The 20,006-nt window shown below is 43.1% G+C and overlaps 1 protein-coding gene across 2 annotated transcripts in view; it reads right to left on the bottom strand.

The window, feature by feature from the left end:
* FBXO34 (F-box protein 34) overlaps nt 1-20,006 on the bottom strand; it is a 94,582-nt gene that overhangs the window by 21,288 nt on the left and 53,288 nt on the right. Inside the window, exon 2 of one of the 2 annotated variants that reach the window (XM_060753519.2) lies at nt 15,332-15,413. The gene's annotated coding sequence lies outside the window, so the exon portion shown is untranslated. Of the gene's footprint in view, nt 1-5,242; nt 5,433-15,331; nt 15,414-20,006 lie in introns of those variants that run through there. The other variant, XM_060753529.2, reaches the window with a different exon arrangement.

Genomic DNA, 20,006 nt, shown 5'->3' on the forward strand with positions numbered 1-20,006 from the left:
TCTGGAGTCCTTTTATCAATTCTTATGTCATTTTGTTGACAGTTTTGCAAAGGCTGTGTGACACAGAGGTCAAATCCACATATTTTGCAATGGCTACAAATGTATGACAATTGAAAGAAACATCTTTTAATTCAAACCAGGAATGGAGAAACATGTGGTCCTCCAGATAATATTCCTAAATTGCATCTTCGGCACTCCTCACAACTGGTTACACTGGCTAAGGATGATGGAAGCTGCAATGCAGCACCATTCAAATCTTTTAAATTTTTTATGTTTTGAATTGATTTTAAAATGTATTATATTATTTTGTTTTTATGTTTTGTGATATCTGTTTTTAACTTACTGCTTTAGAAAGCCGCCCTGGGTTCTGCTCTGGAAGAATAATAGAGTTAGAAGAAATATTGTGGGACATCCAGTCCAACCCCATTCTGCCAAGAAGCACCCTTCACAGATGGCCATCCAGCCTGTTTGAAAGCCTTCAAAGAAGAAGCCTCCACCACACTCGGGGGAAGAGTGTTCCACTGCTGGAAAGCTCTCACAGTCAGGAAGTTCTTCCTCATGTTCAGGTTTGACGCCATTACTCTGCGTCCTAGTCTTCAGGGCAGCAGAAAACAGGCTTGCTCGCTCCTCCCTAGGACTTCCCCTCACATCTTGATACAAGGCCATCATCATGGCTTCAAACTACAAGAAAGAAGTTTCCATCTGAACATTAGGAAGAACTTCCTGGCTGTGAGAGCCGTTCAGCAGTGGCACTCTCTGCCCCGGAGTGTGGTGGAGGCTCCTTCTTTGGAAGCTTTTAAACAGAGGCTGGATGGCCATCTGCCAGGGGTGATTTAAATGCAATATTCCTGCTTCTTGGCAGGGGGTTGGACTAGATGGCCCATGAGGTCTCTTCCAACTCTATGATTCTATGATCCTCTCAGTTTTCCTTTCTTCAGACTAAACATGGCCAGCTCTTTAAGCCGTTCCTCATAGTGCTTGTTCTCCAGACCCTTGATCATTTTAGTTGCCCTCCTCTGGACACATTCCAACTTAGAGTCAACATCTCCCTTAAATTGTGGTGCCCAGAATTGGACATAGTGTGATTCCACGTGTGGTCTGACCAAGGCAATATAGAGCACGTCTGGAATACTGAGAAAGGCAATATATTAATTTTTTAAAAGATATAAAAATAAAACTCAAAAAGTAAGATTTCCTTAGTCTTGATTTAAATTAATTGGGGCCATTTGGTTCAGTTAAGGCCAATCCTAGTCAGCTCCAAAGTAATTCTACCTTCCAGAATAGAAACACTGAAAAACCCATAACATGTATGCAAATGAAACAGAACTGGCATGCAAATTAAAAAGATCCGCTTGCGTTTAGTCTTATTTCACATTGCTTTGGCTAAAATTAGAGTCTCCTCATGGAGAGAAAAAGCTATCCGAGTACAGTAACTTTTGCAAGCATTGATAATAATAATATAATATAATTCCTAATACCTACTATCATTTATTCTCATTCCACCGGCCACAGAGAGGAGCTCTTGGGCAAACTCAAAGCTTGCAAAAGTTACTATACTCAGATAGCAAGCCAATTCTGGGAAGTACAGTCCAAAAGAGTAAATTTTGCAAACAGCACCATCCAGCTAATCACTAGCAATTGTGTGTATTCTATACAACAGAAACACTTCCTTCTATCTTCTGAGAGCCACATGGCACCTGAATACTTGAAAAAGTGGCTCTCTTCTGTTAATGAGTTTTCCAGTTTCTGGATGGCCAATACCTATGGCTTGGTCTGGCAAAGCAATTCTTAAGTCATTCACAATTTGCACATTTGCTGGAGGGAAAAGCTTGGTGGGTCATTTGTAAATGAAAGTGTGTTGTGAAAAGTGTTTCCAGATGAAGTCTTACACTGCCAAGAATTTTCCAATTTTCCAATTCCCATCACCTGGTGGTCAAAAACTCTGCCACTTCGTTCTGTCTTCACGGCAATTGTGAATAATCAGACATCATGTCCTTGACTTGGAAGGGATCTCCAACACTGTAGATCAGGGTGGGCAAAGTGTGGCCCCCAGGAATCCACTGGCTGGCCCCTGATGTTTTACCAAAGGCACACCAAAGTTCCCAGACCCACAATCTTAAAAATGGGTTAAATTTCAGGTGACTTCTTGCCTGAAGCCAATGAAATTCTAGGTTGCATCAAGAGGAGTACTATACAGTGTCAAGATCGAGATAATCCATGTTGTTATTCATTCGTTCAGTCGCTTCTGACTCTTCCTGATCTCATGGACCAGCCCAGTGCAAAAAAAACACTTAAAAACAATACAATAATTGTTTTTAACCATGAAAATGAACAAAATCTGGCTACCAGTATTTAAAAAAAAAACCTCTAAAATTACAACAGCAAAACAACAGAGGGGAAACAATCAAGGACATCTAATCACCTCTCAACAAAAGATTGCCCCAGGCACTGCCAGGCCATCAAATGCTCATCAAGGTGGTCAGTTGAAACATTCACACCTAGCTCCAACAGACAGGGAGTCCTTTGTCACATCCTGGTCATTCCACAGATATATAAACCCATTTTCCTAGCTCCAACAGACCTCACTACCTCTGAGGATGCTTGCCATAGATGCAGGCAAAACATCAAGAGAGAATGCCTCTAGAACATGGCCATATAGCCTGAAAAAACTTACAGCAACCTAATACAATAATTAAAATGAAGAACAATTTAACAAATATAAACTTATTAGTATTTCAGTGGGAAGTGTGGGCCTGCTTTGGCTGGTGAGATAGGATTGTTGTTGTTGATATTGTGTGCTTTCAGCAAGTCGTTTCAGACTTAGATTGACCCTGAGTGAGGACCAGGTAAATGACGTTGGAGGTCCATATCCGGCCCTCAGGCCTTAGTTTGAGGACGCCTGGTCTAGGGAGAGAGTTCCAGAGCTGAGGAGCCACCACAGAGAAGGCCCTCTCCCTTGTCCCCACCAATCGCGCTTGAGACGGCAGTGGAAGCGAGAGAAGAGCCTGCCCGAATGATCTCAGGGTGTGTGCTGGTTCATAGGGGAAGATGCAATTATTTATTTATTATTTATTTATTTACAGCATTTATATTCCGCCCTTCTCACCCCGCAAGGGATTCAGGGCGGATTACAGTGTACACATATATGGCAAACATTCAATGCCAATTTTGACATACAACATATACAGACATACACAGAGGCTATTTAACTTTTTCTGGCCTCCAGGGGAGCTGTCGTTTCATCGTCCAATCTGCGACACTGACAAAGTACTTCCGCATTCGCCGCATGCTTTTTTGCTGGAGTCTTTTTTTATGGCCTCATAAATTAGTTAATTTAGCCTCCCCACACTTTAAGGTGGTACCTTATTTTCCTACTTGACAGATGCAACTGTCTTTCGGGTTGCAAAGGTCGACAACAGGCTACACAATTGGTTGGAAACCCACTCCAACCCGGGCTGGCTTCGAACTCATGATCTTTTGGTCAGAGTGATCTTAATGCAGCTGACACTCAGCCAGCTGCATCACAATCCCGGTGCAATTGCAAAAATAGGCAGGTCCCAGACCATTTAGGGCAGGGGTCCTCAAACTAAGGCCCGAGGGCTGGATACGGCCCTCCAAGGTCATATACCTGGCCCTCGCTCAGGGTCAACATAAGTCTGAAATGACTTGAAAGCACAACAACAGCAACAACAACAACAACAACAATCCTATCTCATCAGCCAAAAGCTGGTCTGAAATACTAAGAATTTTATATTTGTTAAAATTGTTCTTCATTTTAATTATTGTATTGTTTTTAAGTGTTTTTTTGCACTACAAATAAGATATGTGCACTGTGCATAGGAATTCATTCATACTTTTTTCAAATTATAATCCGGCCCTCCAACAGTTTGAAGGACTGTGACTTGGCCCTCTGTTTAAATAGTTTGAGGACCCCTGATTTAGGGCTTTGCAGGTGATAACATGCACCTTGAATTGGGACTGGAAACTTATTGGCAGCCAATGGAGCTGTTTGAACAGGGTGGTTGACCGCTCCCTGTAGCTAGCTCCTGTTAGTAATCTGGCCGCAGATCTTTGGACCAACTGCGTTTTCCGGGCCGTCTTCAAAGGCAGCCCCACATAGAGTGCATTACAGTAATCCAATCTGGAGGTAACTAGGGCATGCGATGTTGGTACAAATATTTTTTTAAAGCATGCAATGAAAGCTAAAGGAAATGCAAAGGCTCTCCTGAATGTAAAGTACAAGGGGGAAAAAAGGAGTGGAAGGAACTGTGGAACATTGGTGGCAGGAAGAGGGGAAACGTAAGAATTTAAATCTACTAAGCCACCAAGAATTTAAATTCACCAAGTAGTAAGATGGAAAGCCTCTGTAGACGGCTGTGATATATGAGAACATACACAGGGAGAAAAGGACAGTTTGTGGGAATTCATATATCATGAAAAGAAGAAGGGCAGGAGAGGGTGGAGAGGGAGAAGTGCCACACCATTATCTCTACTGCCCTGGGGCTGCACCGTTTTCATTTGTTCAACCAAAGAGCGGTGTGATTGTTGGTCCCTTTAAGCCGTGCCAAAGCACATATCCACAGAGATTCAGAACAATCGGCCCCGCTTCCATGGGAGCAAAAGGTTGCAGCCAAATTAAAAGGGTGGGGACCCGGTTAAACAATCTTGGAATCTGCTCATAGGATATAGGAAAATGTGACTGTAACGCAGAGGGTAAGAGGAAAAGAAAGAGAGAAAAATTGGTTTGTTCTCTTTCCTAACAAATAAAAAGGCAGGGTGGGGAGGGAAGAGTGTTGTTCAGAGAAGAAACGAGGCAACTGGAACAGAATTAATGTAAGATGACGACATAGGAAACTTCTACTAACGGAAGCGACAAGCTAGAGCTGCCTCTTCCTAAGCTGGCACTTGGAGGATGCCTCGCAAACCCAGTGGTCCCAGTCTGGAGGTGATGGGAGTGACACTCCAATGGGTATTAGTCTGAATAGCGGAGGGAAGCGGTCCAGGTTAGTACTTAGATGGGGGACCGACAAAGAATCTCAGGTGCTGTAACCTACATTTCAAAGGAACTGGCAAAACCACCTCTGAGTATTCCTTCCTAAAATAACCCCTAGGAATTTAACAGTAAACGGTAAGTCAGCAGGTGGCTTGAAGACACATACACAAAGATGAGGCTCAGATTTCAACCCACCCCCTAGAGCAATCCATTTGAAAGAGAGAGATTGAGCAAGAAAGGGAGAGATACCTGCAACGCTTCATCGGCGCTCCAAGGTCAGTTGGCACAGCATCCTCTGGCTTTGAGCACATCCCCTTGGCACATGTTCTCTTCCGGAGTTCCGGCCCGGAAAACAAGCCCACCTGCTCTTCCACCTGAGACATCAGGCCTCCCTGCATCATCCAGGCACTGAAATCACGTCCTTGAGGCTGTGACATCAGTCTGTTACCATGGGAATGATGGGGGCTGTTCGGCACCCAGCGTTAGGGAACTGCTGCACGATCAGGAGGCAGAGACGGCGCCTTCGTGAACGCAACACACAAACAGGGCTGCCAAGTCACACAACCACAGCATCGGAAGGGAACCCAGGGGCCATCCAGTCCAACCCCCTTTCTGCTCTACAGGAACACAAAATCAAAGGGGCTGTTGTAGGTTTTTCAGGCTGTATCGCCATGTTCTAGAAGCATTCTCTCCTGACATTTCACCTGCATCTGTGGCAAGCATCCTCTGAGGATGCTTGCCACAGATACAGGCGAAACGTCAGGAGAGAATGCTTCTAGAACATGGCCATATAATCCAAAAAACCTATAACAACCCAGTGATTCCAGCCATGAAAGCCTTCGACTATACAAAATCAAAGCATTCCCGACAAATGGCCATCCATAGAAGGAGATTTCACCTGAGTCTCTGCCTGGGAGAGTCTGTATAGCAAGCATCCTCAGACCTCACTACCTGCAAATCTCTTGGGAAGACAAGCGGACAAATGGCAACGTGCTGGAATAAGCAAAGACCACCAGCATTGAAGCGATGGTCCTCTGCCATCAACTCCACTGGGCCGGCCACGTTGTCCGGATTCCTACCACCGTCTCCCAAAGCAGTTGCTCTACTCTGAACTTAAGAACGGAAAACGGAATGTTGGTGGGGAGGAAAAGAGATTTAAAGACGGGCTCAAAGCCAACCTTAAAAACTCTGGAATAGACACCGAAAACTGGGAACCCTGGCCCTTGAGTGCTCCAGCTGGAGGTCAGCTGTGACCAACAGTGGTGCAGAATTCGAGGAGGCACGAGTGGAGGGTGAAAGAGAGAAACGTGCCAGGAGGAAGGCGCGTCAAGCCAACCCCAACCAGGTCCACCTTCCACCTGGAAACCAATGCCTTCACTGTGGGAGAAGATGTGGGTCAAGAATAGGGCTCCACAGCCACCTACAAACCCACAAAAATAGTCATCAAGGAAGACCATCTTACTCGTCCAACGAGGGATTGCCTAACTAAGTAAGTAAGTACTTATAGAACAACTCAAAACAACAAATTTAGAAATTTAAATATATAAACCAGACATTTGGGACATGTTTACTACTAGATCTAATAACAGCAAACAGTTAAAACATTAAAAGTAAAAAGGCATTTACAGGTTAACAGGGCTGAGGTGGTGTCCGAGTCAGAGTGTTTAAGGTGCTGGCTGAATTAAAATTATTATATTGCACAATTCCACAAGTTAAAAAGGACCTTATATGAGTCTAGTTACCATCTCCCTCCCAAACCCGCCTCCCAATTTCCAATTCCCTCCCCATAACATCACTAGTGACCTCACTACCTCTGAGGATGCTTGCCATAGATGCAGGCGAAACATCAGGAGAGAATGCCTCTAGAACATGGCCCGAAAAATCCTACAACAACCCAGTGATTCCGGCCATGAAAGCCTTCGACAATACAGTGTTCTGACTATATTTTCCTGCATGGCAGAAGAGGGTTCTATGATTCTAGACCACAGTTGGCCATGTTGGTTTAACTAACTTGACATTTTAGTATTCTTATTCCTAGGCAAAGACCCTAACCCACCGCAATGCAATCACAAGGTACGGCATGTTCCACATTAGGGATCTTGTTTCAATTTTTTCCAATCCGCCAGTTCTTCAAACACACTGACAGTCCTTCCTTGTCAAGGATCGAGGTGGGCTGTACCCACCTACAGAGAACTCATTGACATCTTGCAGCTTTGCCCTGAGCAAACAGACCAGCCATTCACTTCCAGCCAAGTGGCAAACTCAGCCAGAAGAGGTGCTTCTCTATGCGTGTGCACAATCTCCCTCCCTGGTGAATAGACAGCCATGGCACGAGGAGAGGCTTCACTATTCTGCACAATACTCAGGCCACTTCACAGCTGTTCCCCACTGCCACCAAAACACCGGCTGCAACCGAAGACGAGAGCAGATTGTATTTCATCCAGAGAGCTGACTCAATTTGCTGCATTTATTATTCATCCTATAAACTCCAACTCTCTCGCTGCTCCATCCCACCCCAAGTTCAGGACCAAACACTGTTCTCAGCAGTGTTTAAGGGCATGTTGGGACGAGGAGCCTCGAGAATCAGACAAGCACTTCCTTACATCTGTGCCCCAAAAGCAGAGGTTTGGAGGAAGTGTTGACAGAGAAGAAAATACTAGCCCTTTAAAACCTCGATGCTGGAGGAACCCTTGAAATAATTCTCAGGTTTCAGAGACTTCCTGCTTACAAGGAACAGGCCTCAGGGAACCCCTGCATAAAACGTATTGTAGATATATCTCAAAAACATGTATTTTTTAAAAAAACCATGACCACTTGGAGCAGTGGTTCTCAACCTGGGGTCCCCAGATGCTTTTGGCCTACAACTCCCAGAAATCCCAGCCAGTTTACCAGCTGTTAGGATTCCTGGGAATTGAAGGCCAAAAACATCTGGGGACCCCAGGTTGAGAACCACTGACTTGGAGGAACCCCAAAAAACCTCTGAAGGAAATCTCAGGTTTTAGGAAATCCTTTTCTGGGAAAATCACTCCAGACATACATTCTAAAATTGTTGTTGTTCATTCGCTCAGTTGTTTCCAATTCTTCGTGACCTCATGGACCAGCCCACGCCAGAGCTCCCTATTGGCAGTCACCACCCTCAGCTCCTTCAAGGTAAAGCCAGTCACTTCAAGGATCCCATCCATCCATCTTGCCCTTGGTCGGCCCCTCTTCCTTCTTCCTTTTTCCCCAGCCTCATTGTCTTCTCTAAGCTTTCCTTTCTTCTCATGATGTGGCCAAAGTACTTCATCTTTGCCTCTACTATCCTTCCCTCCAATGAGCAGTCAGGCTGTATTTCCTCAAGTATGGACTGGTTGGATCTTCTCACGGTCTCAGAACTTTCCTCCAACACCACAGTTCAAAAGCATCTCTCTTCCATTCTAGATGTCATTACATTCTAAAGTCGTGTTTCTCAGACTGTGTTCGTCCATATGATTTGGACTTCAGCTCCCACAATTCCTAGCAGTTGGCTGGGATTTCTGGGAGTTGAAGTCCAAAACACCTGGAGGAGCACAGTTTGAGAAAAACTGTTCTAAAGGAAGAAGAACCCTGAAGAATCAGATCAAGTTCCTATGTAGTCCAATGTACAAAATGGACTATAATTTGTTTCCACAATCGCCAACCATTTGTCTACAGCAGCATTTCTCAACCTGGGGGTCGGGACCCCTTGGGGGAGGTCATGAGGGGGTGTCAGAAGGGTCACCAAAGTCCACTAAGAAACACAGTATTTTCCGTAGGTCATGGGGGTTCTGTGTGGGAAATTTGGCCGAATTCTATCATTGGTGGGGTTCAGAATGCTCCTTGATTATAAGTGAACTATAAATACCAGCAACTACAACTCCCAAATGTCAAGGTCTATTTTCCCCAAACTCCACCAATGTTCACATTTGGGCATATCAAGTATTTATGCCAAATTTGGACCAGATCCATCATTGTTTGAGTCCAGAGTGCTCTCTGGATGTAGGTGAACTACAACTCCAAAACTCCAGGTCTACGTCCACCAAATCCTTCCAGTATTTTCTATTGGTCATGTGTGCCAAGTTTGGTTCAGTTCTATCATTGGTGGAATGAGTTCAGTATTCAAATTTGGGCATATCAAATATTTTTTCTGCCAAATTTGGTCCAGTGAATGAAATTACACCGTGCATATCATTGCAAATCATAACAGTAGCAAAATTACAGTTATGAATTAGCAGTAAAAATAATGTTATGGTTGGGGCCACCACAACATGAGGAACTGTATTCAGGGGTCATGGGATTAGGAAGGTTGAGAACCAATGGTCTACAGCAAGCTAATAATAAGGCTAATAAGAAAACACCTAATCAATCTGCACTGAGGTACAGATTTTAATACTGAAGAGTATATAGTCATGTTTGTGATGAAGAGACTTCAGCTCTGCATTGCAGAACGAATGCAGTCTGATACCATTTTAACACCATGAAATCCTGGGATTTCTAGCTTGGTGAGAAACCAGCACTCTTTGGCAGAGAATGCTAGACATTGTAAAACTGCAACTTCCAAGATTTCATGGCCTCAAATTGCATTAATTTTATGGTGTAGAGCTAACCATAAAATAGTCAAAATATTTTCTTGGCTCAGTCATTAATCAAGTGGAGACTACAATCAAAATTAAGACGTCAAAGGAAAGATATGAAGATAAGGAAAATAAGGTGCTCCAATATAAAAGTAACTACTCAATACCAAAAACAATGCCATAATATTCCCAGTTTCAATGTATAAATAGGAAAGCTGAACAGTGAAGAAAATTAAGGGGATGTAAATAAATACCTCTGAAACATGGTGCTGGAGAAGGATTGCGTAGATACCATGGGTAGCCAAAAAGTCAAATAAGTAGGTCAGAGAGTAAATCAAGAGTAAACACTTCCTTGAAGGAAAATCACTCAACTGAGGCTATTATATTTGGAACACATCATGAGATGACGATTTTTATTGGAAAAGGCAACAGTTTGAACACAGGAAGACTGACTTTTAGGGGGAGTGATTCAATCAAGGAAGCCAAAGCTTGGGCAAGATCTGAGCAAGGGGCTTGCGTAAGCTGACTAGATAGCTGACTAGATAGCACATGACAGCCACCATAACTAATTGCCAGTTTGTTGTTGTTATTTATTCGTTCAGTCACTTCCACCTCTTCGTGACTTCATGGACCAGTCCAGGCCAGAGCTACCTATCGGCCATGGCCACCCCTGCTCCTTCAAGGTCAATCCAGTCACTTCAAGGAGACCACACAACCACCTTGCCCTTGGTCGGCCCCTCTTCCTTTTTCCTTCCATTTTCCCCAGCATCATAGTCTTCTCCAAGCTTTCTTGTCTTCTCGTGACGTGGCCAAAGGACTTCATCTTTCCCTCTAATATCCTTCCCTCCATTGAGCAGACAGGTGTTATTTCCTGAAGTATGGACTGATTGGATCTTCTCCCTATCCAAGGCACTCTCAGAATTTTCCTCCAGCACCACAGTTCAAAAGTGTCTATCTTCCTTCGATTAGCCTTCTTTGTGGCCCAACTCTCCCATCCATAGGTTATTACGGGGAATACCATTGCTTTGACTGTGCAGATCTTCGTTGCCAGTGTGATGTCTCTACTCTTTACTATTTTATCAAGATTGGCCATTGCTCTCCTCCCAAGAAGTAAATGTTTTTTTATTTCCTGGCTGCACTCTGTGTCTGCAGCAATCGTCACACCTAGAAATACAAAATCTGTCACAGCCTCCGCGTTTTCTCCCTCTATTTGCCAGTTCTCAATCAGTCTTGTTGCCATAATCTTGTTTTTTTTTCAATGTTTAACTGTAACCCAGCTTTTGCTCTTTCTTCATTCACCTTGATTAGAAGGCTCCTCAGCTCCTACTCGCTTTTGGCCATCAAAGTGGTGTCATCTGCATATCTATGCTTGTTAGTGTTTCTTCCAACAATTTTTACCCCTTGCATTTGTCAAGCCCCGCACATCGCATGATGTGTTCTGCATACAAGTTGAATAGGTTGGGTGAGAGTATACAACCCTGCCGTACTCCTTTCCCAATCTTGAACCAGTCGGTTGTTCCATGGTCAGTACTTACTGTTGCTACTTGGTCCTTGTACAGATTCCTCAGAAGACAGACAATGTGGCTTGGTCTCCCCATCCCACCAAGAACTTGCCACAATTTATTATGATCCCCAAAGGCAAAGGCTTTAGAATAGTCAATAAAACAGAAATAGATGTTTTTCTAAAACTCCCTGCCTTTCTCCATTATCCAGCGGATATTGGCAATTTGGTCTCTTGTTCCTCTGACTTTTCTAAACCCAGCTTGTACATCTCGCTCCACATACTGCCGGAGTCTACCATGCAGACCTGAAGCATTATATTATTTGCATGTGAAATAAATGCCACTGTATCAAAGTTTGAACATTCTTTAGCGTTTCCCTTTTTTGGCATGGGGATATAAGTTGATTTTTTCCCAATCTGATGGCAATAATAATAATAATAATAATAATCCTTTATTAGTACCCTGCTACCATCTCCCGAAGGACTCGGTGCGGCTTACAGTAGGCCGAGACCCAATACAACAATAAACAAGAGAACAACAATACAGCAGTAAATAAAACTCAAGCAATAACATTAACAATAACAACACGACGCAATTAAAAACCGATGTCAGGGCCAGATGTAAAGGTTAAAATTTAAAAAGCTGGGCATGACCAGGTGAAATGGATAGATATTTTGGAGAATAGGTAGGGCGTGCAGACAGTCCTAGACAGTCTAGTAAAGTGCACTTGGGACAAAGTGCTTGGAGTTTCCTATTCTGTGAAGGCACACTGAAACAACCACGTTTTCAAATTGGGATTATCCATCAGATAATCCCAATTTCCATGAATAATTCAGCTATGAGTTCCAAAATTCAATTAAGCAATTTCTGGGATATTCTACCATTTAGCCAGTGAACAACACTGTATCCCAGGGTTATTAGAGAAAGGGAACCAGGTATAGAACTATGTATATCTGAGCCAAATAATCAGAAGGAATTAATCGCCCGCCCCCAGCCATTTCATCTTCTAAAAATTCTCTTGGGAAGCACATTGTAGAATTAATGCAGCTTGACACTACTTTAACTGCATGGTCCAATGCTATGGAATCACAGAAGTAGTAACTTTATAAGGTCTTTAGTCTTCTCTGCAAAACAAAATACTGGTACCTCGCCAAATCCTGATTCCATAACATTCAGCCATGCAAATTAAAGTGGTGTCAAACTGAATTTATCCTACTGCATAGATGTACTTTTAACCATCTTTTAGCATCCATTTGACTCTCTGCCTTTACAGATTTGTCTGCTCTCCACTATTGTACCAGATCCACAATGGCCATTTGGGAATCAAGGACCAGACCAGTGTGGCTCAAATCTCTGAAAAGGAAGTTGGCAAAACAAAACGTTTAAGTGCATTCAAACCAAGCTGAATGGTTCGCTGCCTTCAACAAAAGGCAAGTGCCATTTCCTGGTACCTCGGCACTCCCTAGGAGGAAAGAAGGATAAGAAAAACCCAAAGAGGTGAAGAAGCATCCAAAGCAGCTATGGGAAACATGGCTACTTTGGGTAGATAACTCTTCAACTTGATCTGGTTCCCCTAAGTCAGACTTGTTTAATCCTTGAAGGTACAACCACAGTGTTGATGTTCTCAATTCAGCTCCCCGAGATTCACTCCCAGGCTTGGTATCTTCTGACCAAAGATACTGGGTAATGTCTGGAAACAGCAAACCCCAAGATTTTCCATTTCCTATCTCCTTTTCCTTCAAATTTGTGAACTTTCAGTCTCTGTTCAAAACCAGCTTCAGCGGGATAACACTAGCTTATTGCCCCTACCTGATCTACTAGGTGAGGACCACCTATTCTGAGTCTCAGCTCTTAGCAAAATCCCCCAAACAAGACCACCTACTATGAAAATTGTGAAGCTAAACCCAGCCTTAGCTAACAATGCAAAACGTCAATGCTTTCAAGTATGATATTAATGGATTTGCAAGGATTTTCTCATTCAACCATCACTGTCATCTTTGGTTGTTAGCACTAGTTATTAAGTGTAGAAAGGTAACTTAGGGGCTACAACTTCCCTAATTCCCCACCAGCCTGGCTTAGCAGGGGATTCTGGGAACCGCAGCCCCATCAGTAAATTTCTCAGGCTTGGATTAACAATATTACAAAAGATAACAATACTTTAACGGAATCTACACAAACCCAACCCCTTCCCCCAAAGCTGCTATCTAGGTTCATGTGCATGTCAACAAATACAACGATCGCATACAGGTGTGAAATATAGGTGTGAAAAAATACATTCTACTGCACTATACTTTTTCAGCAGGAGCCATTGAAGAAACATATCACCAAATTGGCTAAAATAAGGAAGTGATTCAAACCAGACCAAGAAAATCTAGCAGAGACATGGCAAGCAAGCATCTTCCTGATACAAGTTATTTTTCTGGCACTCTAGTATGACCCCTATATCAGCAGGATAAATACTGCCATTTCACCTACCCATATCCAATAATAATAATAATAATAATAATAATAATAATAATAAGGTCACCCTACTCGGATCTGCACGCATTATTCACCGATACATCACACAGTCCTAGATACTTGGGAAGTGTCCGAAATGTGATCCAATACAACAGCAAATATATAGTGATCTTGTCTGCTGTGTACTAATCTTGTTTCAAATAACAACAACAACAACAACAATATTATAATAATAAACAACTTTATTTATATGCCACCCTGTCTGCCCAAGGGGACTCAGGGCGGATTCCAACAACCAAAAAAGCAATCATTCAATGCCTCAGTACAATAACAAATGTAGACATCATATCCCAAAATAAACCCGCATGTAAAAATAACATGGAACATGACATATATAGATTAAATAAAATGTAACCTATCTAAAAATATATATCTAATATAAAACCTAAATATAGAACATCAAACATCCACATTAATTTACAGGAGCCAATGAAGGTTCACTCAGATTTGTGGGTTGGTTTTGTGGCCAGTAATGTTAATTGGGCTAACATGGTCTAACAATATATATCCTCTCTAGGACTTTTCTAGATCCTCCAGGTGATCACATGGCATTTTCTAACAGAGGTTACAATAGAGCAAATACCTAGAGGTCATCCAAGGCAATTCTATGATAACTTCTGGTGGAAATTGTTCATTTTAAAAGAGTTCATTACACAGCCCAACCAAAACAAAGTTTTCTTGGTGTCTTCATTTTTAGGTCTCTTCCTGGGATTCTTTGGGGCACTGATTCAGAAAACTGCATTAGATAGAGCAGGGTTCCTCAAACTAAAGCCTGGGGGCCGGATACAGACTTCCAAGGTCATTTATCCGGCCCTCGCTCAGGGTCAACCTAAGTCTGAAACGACTTGAAAGCACACAACAACAACAACAACAACAACAACAATCCTATCTCACCAGCCAAAAGCAGGCCCACATTTCCCACTGAAATACTAATAAGTTTATATTTGTTAAAACTGTCCTTTATTTTAATTATTGTATTGTTTTAAGTGTTTTTTGCACTACAAATATGATATGTGCAGTGTGCATTGGAATTCCTTTTTTTTTTTTCCAAATTGTAATCCGGCCCTCCAACAGTTTAAGGGACTGTGACCTGGCCCTCTGTTTAAAAAGTTTGAGGACCCCTGGAATAGACCACACCAGCTCTAGTTTTATAGATATGGTTATCATGTTTTTCTACAGGCAAGCATTTGAAGATTGGTTTATGGCACATGTTCTGTATCTCAAAAACTAGAGTTGATAGGAAGAAACGGGTGCCATTTCAGGAATCAACAGATCAATTATATCCAGAAAAAAAGGTCTAACATTTTAGAAAACAAAATGTGTGTTGACCACTGTTATTGTCCATAGTTTCTGGTTTCCACCTTAAGTTCAAGAACATGTTTCCACATGGATACAGAGGTTGTACTACATTATTCCCAGAATCTCCCAGTCATATCAGAAGGGAAATTCCTGGAGTGAATTGCTTTGTTTATGTCTAGCAAAAGATTTCTCATAGTCAATAAGTGTGTCCCAACAACTAACAGCTTTCATCAAATCTATGTGGAATCATCGAAGCCAATGTTCTCCTGCTTCCAACTCCCCTTGCAATGTAGTGACAAATCCTATTCCTTTTTGAAAACCAAAAAAATAAGCAAATTGCCTGTGTCTAAAAGGGAATCTCTTCCTGTGCCCATGTCCCTGAAAAGCCAATAGTACAAGAAATAAATTGATCACAGATACATTACTAGGGTGGATGTAAAAGATACCTTCAGAGAGCAGCCCCTCTGCACAGTTTCAGACATCACAGCACCCTCCTCGGTGTTTTGCACAGTCCTTTGAAGGGCATTTCTGAAACACAAATACAAGGGGGAAAAGAGAAGGTTAAAGGACAGTACATAATTAGCAGGCAGCTATCTTTGCATTTTTTGTTTAAAGCCAAGGACATACTATAAAAATTACTGGAGGACAAGATCAAGCAAATGTATCTTCTAAAAAACAATACTCAGAATCCATTAGTGGTATTCTCTCTGGAGAATGTTGGGAATGACAGAGTGGACAAAGCATGCAGCACATTTTCAAAAGTAACAAGAGAAGCAGAAAATTATAGAGGCAGCCCTTTGAAGGCTTGTAGAGTTGGTTAAACTGCTATCTCTAGAATCTCTATGTGCAAACTTGGGCCCTCCAGGTGTTTTGGACTTCAACTCTCACAATTCCTTTGGTCAGATGTCACCTGAAATACCCTGTCTATTTCTGAGCACCATCTTTCAAGTATTGTTCTGTAAGAGCTACTGGTTTTGCAGTTACAACTATAGCCTAGCACTGAAGTAGAAGGAGAATTCTTAAGAAAGTTGAATTCGCAGCCACACAAAAGCCCAATGGAGTTATCTTCAGAGCAGAAACAAATAAAATATTTTTTAATCTCTAATGCCCTGGAAACTGCAGTAGACTAAAACCAACATAACTAAAAAAACCCATGGGCAGGTTTCATCTATCCATATCTGTTGGGTAAATGGTCTCTCTAGGAATTTTCTAGGTCCTTTAGGTGATAAATAACAGCGCTCCATGCAGTCATGGCGGGCACATGACCTTGGAGGTGTCTACAGACAACGCTGGCTCTTTGGCTTAGAAATGGAGATGAGCACCACACCCCAGAGTCAGACATGACTGGACTTAATGTCAGGGGACTACCTTTACCTTTACCTTGGTGATAAATAAAAATGTAATGTTAGTTTGTGGGATTATCATAACTGAAAAACCACTGGACAAATTGACACAAAGTTTGGACACTACGACCTTAACAGACCACTGAGTGACCATCACTCATAAACCTCCCCAAAAAAACTGTGGAAAGGACTTAAAAACCAAAAAAGCTAAATGACAATACAGTGCATATTCCTGGACTGCAACTCTCAGCAATCGTCCAGATAGATAAGATAGATAGATTACATAGAGATAGGTAGGTAGGTAGATCGGGAAGCTTCCCACCGGAGTGGAAGTCATCTATCGGACTGATAGCAAGCTGTTTAACCTCAGCAGACTGAAAGCCAAAACCAAGGTTACAACAACATCTGTTATAGAACTCCAGTATGATGATGACAATGTCATCTGCGCGCATTCAAAAGATCTACAAGCCACTCTAAACACCTTCGCAGAAGCATACACAAAGCTTGGTCTGTCACTGAACATCGAGAAAACCAAAGTGCTGTTCCAGCAGTCATCAGCCATCCCCTCCCCAATGCCAGAGATACAGCTTAATGGTGTAACATTAGAAAATGTTGACCATTTCCACTACCTTGGCAGCCACTTCTCCACCAAAGTCAACATCAACACTGAAATACAACACCACCTGAGCTCTGCGAGTGAAGCATTTCCCCGAATGAAGCAGAGAGTGTTTGAGGACCAGGACAACCGTAGGGATACCAAGGTTTTTGTCTATAAAGCTATTATCCTCCCAACCCTGCTATATGCCTGCGAAACGTGGACTGTCTACAGATGCCACATGCAACTCCTGGAACGATTCCATCAGCGCTGCCTCCGGAAAATCCTGCAAATCTCTTGGGAGACAAGCGGACAAATGTCAGTGTGCTGGAAGAAGCAAAGACCACCAGCATTGAAGCGATGGTACTCTGCCATCAACTCCGCTGGGCCGGCCATGTTGCCCGGATGCCTGACCACTGTCTCCCAAAGCAGTTGCTCTACTCCGAACTTAAGAACGGAAAACGGAACGTTGGTGGACAGGAAAAGAGATTTAAAGATGGCCTCAAAGCCAACCTTAAAAACTCTGGCATAGACGCTGAGAACTGGGAAGCCCTGGCCCTTGAGCGCTCCAGCTGGAGGTCAGCTGTGACCAGCAGTGCTGCAGAATTCGAGGAGGCATGAGTGGAGGGTGAAAGAGAGAAACGTGCCAGGAGGAAGGCACGTCAAGCCAACCCCGACCGGGACCGCCTTTCACCTGGAAACCAATGCCTTCACTGTGGGAGAAGATGCGGGTCAAGAACAGGACTCCACAGCCACCTACGAATCCACAAGGAAACCCATCATGGAAGACCATCTTACTCATCCAACGAGGGATCGCCTAAGTAAGTAAGTAAGGTAAATCGATAAGGAGGACTGCTAGGAGTTGAAGTTCAAACATAGGTAGAGAACGAAGAATGGAGAGAAAGAAAAGGGAAAAATAAAGGGAGGAGAAGAAAGGAAAGAGGTAGAGAAGGAAGGAAGGAGAGAAGGAAAGAAAAAAGGAAGGAGAGAAAGGAGGAGGGAAAGTTGGTTACAGCAACGCATGGCGGGTAGAGCTAGTATAGTATATTTATCCCCAAAGAATCTGTGACTTCAGATAAATATGTATTCTCCCAGATAACGGGGTTCTGATTGCATAAACTCTTCTTTCACTCTCAATAGCAAAACAATGAAGTTGCACACAAGATGGTATTTAGATGCTGGATTAAGCCAAGAGTGCCAGGCAAGGTCCCACCTCTCCCGCACCCCACAACCCCAGCCTCTGTGCTAAGTTTAGACCTGCAGCTTATTGTAGCCCCAACAATGTAGGCGCTTGCAAAGAAGGCAAGAAGAAACAACCAAAGCACTTGCTCCAACCAGTCAAAAGCATTCACTTCACATTCCAGGAGCCTTGCTCCTTCTTGGCACTTCAAGTCCTGCCGTTCGCCTTTTGTTTTCACTCCCCTGAAAAGCTCTGGTAGAAAAAGAACAAGGAATCCCAGGGGGTGAGGAAAGGACAGCATCAAAAAAATAGCTGAAGGGGGAGGCTGGGAGGAAAAGGGAAGAAACCACATTCATTTAATGAACGGGATTATGTAATGCACACAGTCCTATGCGTCTTCACTCAGATGTGCATGCCACAAATGACTTCCTTCCAGATCTTGACAAATCTCCTTTATTTGGACTACAGATCCCCAAATCTCCCAGCCAATATAATCAGTTGCCACGTTGACCAAAGCATCTGGAACCCTCATCCCCCCAAAATGCAATTTCATACACTTTCCTTCTGCTTGTTGCTTAGTAAATGTGTTCATACAAAGGTAAATATTTTCTGTCTCGAACTTCAAGCTTTTAAATAAAATTATGTCTATAAAATCCAGACTCCTGAATGGTAAGGGCAATAACCCATTAAGGGCAGTGTGAATAGTTCCCTGCAGAGAGAGGCAGATTGAGAGAGAAATGGGGAAAGGAAGACCATAAAATATAGGGCACAAAATCCAGTTTTGGGAAAGGAAAAAGGAAGACAAACTACTTTCTAAGCTCTAGGGCCGAAAAGACAAGTATTTATTTGGACAACAGGTGATTAATTGTCGCCAGGTTGGGATGCAAAGCTTCCTTGTCATGTCTTATTATGAGGAGCCTTCGGTGGTACGATGGGTTAAGCCCTTGTGCCGGCAGGACTGCTGATTGAAAGGTCGGTGGTTTGAATCCGGGGAGTGGGGTGAACTCCCATCTGTCAGCTCCAGTTCTCATGCGGAAACATGAGAGAAGCCCCCCACAGGATGATAAAACATCTGGGTGTCCCCTGGGCAATGTGCTTGCAGATGGCCAATTTTCTCACACCAGAAGCGACTTGCAGTTTCTCAAATTACTCCTGATATGATAAAAACAAATGACCAGGAAAAAAAGAATACAACATGCAAAAATGCTGTCTTGATATGTTGTATAGAAGTTCCAGAATTCAGCTCCCCGAATAAAGCATGGAGAGGACACATTTCCATTATCATGTTCTACTGTAAGAACAGCTTAGTGTGCTCTTGGTGCTGGAGCACCACATACTGTACATTCATCCCTACATATAAACACATACACATGGTGAGGAGAAGGGTGCTGTCTTAACACACATCCCAGAATTGTGGCATATTGCTTACTGGTGTCTCTAGAGACAAAGTTGAAGTACTTTGGCCACATCATGAGGAGACAGCAAAGCCTAGAGAAGACAATTATGCTGGGGAAAGTGGAAGGCAAAGGGAAGAGGGGCCGACAAAGGGCAAGATGGATGGATGGCATCCTTGAAGTGACTGCACTGACCTTGAAGGAGCTGGGGGTGGTGACGGCCGACAGGGAGCTCTGGCGTGGGATGGTCCATGAGGTCACGAAGAGTCGGAGACGACTGAACGAATGAACAACAACATCAGGCGGGAAGACACAACCAAAGCACTTCTGACTGATGGCCACCCAGTTCTGCTTAAAAACCTCCAGAGGAGACTCCAACACACTTCCTGGCAATATATTCCACTGTCGAACAGCATTATCGTTAAGATTTTATTCCCAATGTTTAGGTGGAATCTCTTTTCTGTATTGAATGCATTGCTCCAGGTCCTAATCTTCAGCAGAAAACAAGCTTGCCTGTTGCAACAACCCTTCAAATATTTACACACGGCTATTATGTACCCTCTCATTCTTCTCTTCTCCAAGCTAAACATACCCAGTTCCCAACACTGA

The sequence above is a fragment of the Anolis sagrei genome, chromosome 1 (assembly GCF_037176765.1).
Source record: "Anolis sagrei isolate rAnoSag1 chromosome 1, rAnoSag1.mat, whole genome shotgun sequence".
NCBI classification, from domain to species: Eukaryota; Metazoa; Chordata; class Lepidosauria; order Squamata; family Dactyloidae; genus Anolis; species Anolis sagrei.